General features: G+C 47.1%; 1 protein-coding gene across 1 annotated transcript in view; it reads left to right on the forward strand.

The window, feature by feature from the left end:
- Positions 1 to 4169: 4169 nt before the first annotated feature.
- LOC135098016 (uncharacterized) overlaps positions 4170 to 4958 on the forward strand; it is a 16719-nt gene continuing 15930 nt past the window's right edge. Inside the window, exon 1 of the mRNA XM_064000197.1 lies at positions 4170 to 4263. The gene's annotated coding sequence lies outside the window, so the exon portion shown is untranslated. The remainder of the gene's footprint in view (positions 4264 to 4958) is intronic.

Consider the following 4958-nt stretch of genomic DNA (forward strand, 5'->3'; position numbering starts at 1 on the left):
CACATGTGATATATGGCACCAACGCACACTTCACCAACATCATAATTCCTCCTCTCCGACTATTTTGTTTACTTTTATTCATATATAAATCAAAACCTGCCACGCTACTAATTAACGTTACTTAATTTCAGTGATCCATATCATGTGAAATTCTAAAGCAACATTTATCACTTCAGGGCTTTGGAGTTTATTTTTCACACCACAGATATTACTAGCACATATTTTCAATTGCCCATTCCAATTCTTTCCATGCCAAAATTTGGGAAATACCTATCAGTCACAACACAACACGCAGCAATACTCGCCGCCGCCAGTCATACGTAATTTCCACTCCCTGGTTGTCTGGTTTCTGCTTCTCCTCATTTTCTTGGGTCCTCAGTCTTGTCGTTTCTCTCCTCGCCGCCGGATGAACGTCTTTCTTCACGCAAATCCGTTCAAAGTCTCTTCCTGTATCCTTCAAGTTCTTTGCCACTCGCAAGATGTCGCTCCGTTGATCTTGACTCTCCAGCGTCACGTGAATAGGGCGACTCCTCCGTGCGTGGGACGGAGCACCCACCTCTTCATACTGTGGACACCCACACCCACCACCTCGACCCCCCGGCCAGCTGTCACCAAGACCCACCGCCCCATGCCTGACTCAGCCATGAGGGAGTTTGGGCAGAGGGTGACACAACACCCGTGGACCGAGGTGCTGGATGTGGAGGACATCCACTCAAAATGGCACAATTACGTCGCCACCACCACAGAAGCCTTCCACTGCTACTTCCCAGCCGAGAGCGTCACAGTGAACACATCTGATGTCCCCTGGATGACGCCCAGCATTAAAAGACTCATGCATCAGCGGACGTGGTCGTTCCACTCCTGCCCGGTCCTATACAGGAAGCTAAGAAACAGAGTGATCAGGGAGATTAAGGCTGCCAAGTCAAGCTATTACCCGGACAAGATACACCACCTCAAGCAGGCCAACAACAGACAGTGGTACGCTAGCAGCAAAGCTTTGTGTGGCCTACAAAAGCACACTTCATCTCTTCCTTGCACCTCACACCTTCCTGCTAATCTCGCGGCTCAGGAGATGAACGACCACTTTGCCGCTATCTGTCACACCTGCCCTCCCCTCCACACCACTCCGCTTCCTGCCCATCTTCCCGCCCCCTCCCCTCCTCCCACTGTCCTGGCGATAGATGTTTTTAAGAAGATACTTAAAGATACCAAGATACCAAGATACCAAGATACCAAGGATACTTAAAGATACGAAGATCCACCACACCCACTGACCTTCCCATATGGGAAGAGCCAGCAACACCGCTATGCCCCATAATAAACGCCTCTCTTGCCCTGCGGACTGGAAGACATCTTACGTCTCTCCCATCTGCAAAGCTTCCAGTCCACAGTCCCTCGGTGACCTCAGGCCAGTCTCTATCACCCCCATTCCTAGCTTTATTTGTGAAGATTTTGTGTATGACTGGGCCTACACCAAAACTTGTTATACCGTGGATATCAGACAGTTTGGAAATATTATAGCCACCTCCACCTCCCATTATCAGACCAGCTTCCTTGACTTCATCCACAGCCACCTGGACAAGCGAAACACCTCTCTAGGTGTTGCCTTTGTGGACTTGAAAAAGCCTTTGGTCTTGTTGATCAACTTTGTTGTCTTCAGCAAGGCAGTAAGTCTGGGTCTCCCTCCCAACTTGGTAGCGTGGCTAGCCAACACCCTCTGAGGGAGGCGTCAGGCCGTTCGCTATCAGGGCTCTGTCTCTAATATCCAACAGCTGACATGTGGGGTACCCCAGGGGACCAAGATGAGCCCACTATGCTTCCTCCTCCTCATTAACGACGCCCTCACTGACACCCTCATCGCAGGAATTATGTGTACGACTGCACCGTGGGCGTCCCAGTCTCCGACAGGAACCCGGACTACTCGCCACTGCAAGTCATTTTGGAGCGACTGCAGACATGGACGGAGGAGAGCAGGATGACGATCAACCACAGCGAAACTGTGGTGATGCATTTATGTACCTCCTCTGTACCAGTGCCCCCTCCCCAGCTCACAGTGGGCCCTCACCCCCTCCAGGTGGTCCGATGTGCCTCTGGATGTGCTTCTCGGAGTCACGGTGGACGACCAGCTGACCTGGAAGCAGCATGTCGCCAGCACCGTAAGATCCGCTACCTACAAGCTGTACATGATGCGCAGACTCAGGTCGCTGGGGACACTGACAGACGAGTTAAGGGGAGTGTGCCTCACCTTCATCCTCCCCAAACTCATGTACGCCTCCCCAGCGTGGTCCTCCTCCCTCACACACACTCAACAGCTCCAGCTGGAGAGAGTGCAGAAGAGGGCGTGCAGGGTCATCTTTGTCCCTGCCTACACCACCTGTGATGAAACCCTCACCACCCTGAGTCTGTTCAGACGTCCAGACTATCCACCAGGCACCGAGAGGCTCTGGAGAAGTTTGGAAGGGGACTTCTGCATCATCCACGCCTCAGACACATGCTGCTGCCTGACACACCTCGCCACGGAGCGGTACAGACTCAGCGCGATTCCCACCATGCCATCAATCAACAGTATTTCGCTTCTATATTAAGCTTAGCTTCACGATTAATGTTAAGTATCTTCCCACCCCCTCTGTACATTTTCAGTTTGCAAACTGCCTTATTAATAAACCATTTATTATTATTATTATTATTATTATTATTATTGTTATTATTATTATTATTATTATTATTATTATTATTATTTTTATTATTATTATTATTTTTATTATTATTATTGTGTTTAGTGTTTGTGGTATATAGTCTTGCCTCGTTAGTGCCTCATTTTCTACTTTCTGTGTGTGTGCAATAGAAAACACAGTGAAAACAATTACTAGGAAAGAAAAGAGTAAGTGTACTCACCTCAAGAGTGCAGGTGTGTAGACTCCGGGAGACGGGAGGAAGCAAGGCGTGAGGCGGGAGGTGCCTGTGGGGAGAGACACACTGTGCTTCATGCTCTTACATTTATACTCCACAAGCACAAGTCTGTACCTGTGTACATCTATCTATCTGTATCTATCTGTATAAACAGAGAGACAGACAGACAGACAGACAGACAGAGAGAGAGAGAGAGAGAGAGAGAGAGAGAGTCATCCAAAAATATACTCACTGTTTGACTCGCTATAATTCACTGATTTTTTTTTTTTTTTTTCAGAAACAGTTGGGCAAAATAATAATGTCAGAAGTAAGAGTAAGCTCTGAAGGAAGAACATCTGTCATAAAGTGTTACTGGAGGCACGAAAATGTCAAAGAAGTGCAAAAACAATTCAGAAGACACATTGACAGGGATCCACCAAGGTGACGCGCCATTGCTCGCATCACAGCTAACTTTGTACCAGATGGAATTGTTCACGACCTTCATAAGCAGCAGTATTATTATTATTATTAGTAGTAGTAGTAGTGGTAGTAGTAGTAGTAGTAGTAGTAGTAGTAGTAGTAGTAGTAGTAGTAGTAGTAGTAGTAGTAGAAGTAGTAGTAGTTGTGGTAGAGGTAGTAATCCCGATTTCTCACTACCACTAGTTTTACTACTACTACTACTACTACTACTACTACTACTACTACTACTACTACCTCTACTACTACTACTACTACTACTACTACTACTACTACTACTACTACTACTACTACTACTACTATTGCTGCTACTACGACTATGTGAATATTAATGTTATTGCCTTAAGAATTGTTGCAAAAACAGCTGCAGTAGTAGCATTTATATTAGTAATAGTAGTAGTAATAATAGTAGTAGTAATAGTTGTAATAATAGTACTAGTAGTAGTTCTTGTTCTTATATTGTTACTATGATTGCTATCAATAATATAACACACACAATAGTAGTAGTAGTAGTACTAGTAGTAGTAATAGTAGTAGTAAGAGTGAAGTAATAGTAATTTTAATAATTTAGTATAATTTCATCATTAATTAATTTTTTTTATTTAATTTATCTATTTTATATTATTTATATTATTTATTTTTTTGGTGCATATGAGTGTGTTCGTTGGTTGAACAAGTCCCTGTATATCAAGTAGACCTTTGTGTGTCGCTCAAGTACCGAACGGCCTGAAAACACTGAACCAAAGGGACGCCGCTCAGTCTGCAGCCAGTGTGGCGGCGTATCTTGTGTGGTGCGCGTGTGTATCGCATTGTGTTCCTCCTCAAAGACTTAGTGGTGGTCAAGATAACCAGGATTGGCCAAGCCCTCCCTGAAGTGTGCTACCAGTAGTGTACCAGGTGTGTTGAGTAGCCGCCAGGTGTACAGCCACACGTGTGTTGTGTACATGTGCATGAAAGAAATCCTGGTGGTGTTTTGTTAGTCCCATCATGCCGCTGGTTCGAGAAACTAAGCTTGACACCTTCTCAGACAGACGCCATCTTGCTGTGTCAGTCCGAGACGCCTCCTTCCCCCCCACCTCTCTCCCCACCACCCGCCAGCCACTCCTTCCCACTTCCGCCAGCAGCCCCTTCACGGCCACTACTTGCCAGCACGCCTTCCTGTCCTTATCTCCTCCCACTCCCTCCCCCCCTACCCTCAACCCACTCCTTCCAAACATCCATTCGCCACCCACTCCTGCCAGGCCCCTACCAGCAACCCACTCCTTCCCGCTCCCCGCCTACCTGCTGCCCCTTCCCGCCCCCCACCCACCATCCACTCCTTCCGGCCCCCACCACCTCACGCTCCTTTCTCCTTTCCGCTGCCCACACACGAGGTGCTCTCCTCGCTCCCTCCCCCCCACTCATGACGTCACGGACGGCGGTGACAGTGACTAGCTGGTGTGAACCGCACCTCACACTCGTTCTACCTAAATGCTGCTACTACTACTGCTACTGCTGCCACTACTGCCGCTACTACTACTACTGTTACTACTACTACTACTACTAATACTACTAATACTACTTCTACAATTAATACTGCTACTACGCTTACT

This window comes from Scylla paramamosain, unplaced genomic scaffold (genome assembly GCF_035594125.1).
Source record: "Scylla paramamosain isolate STU-SP2022 unplaced genomic scaffold, ASM3559412v1 Contig40, whole genome shotgun sequence".
NCBI lineage: Eukaryota > Metazoa > Arthropoda > Malacostraca > Decapoda > Portunidae > Scylla > Scylla paramamosain.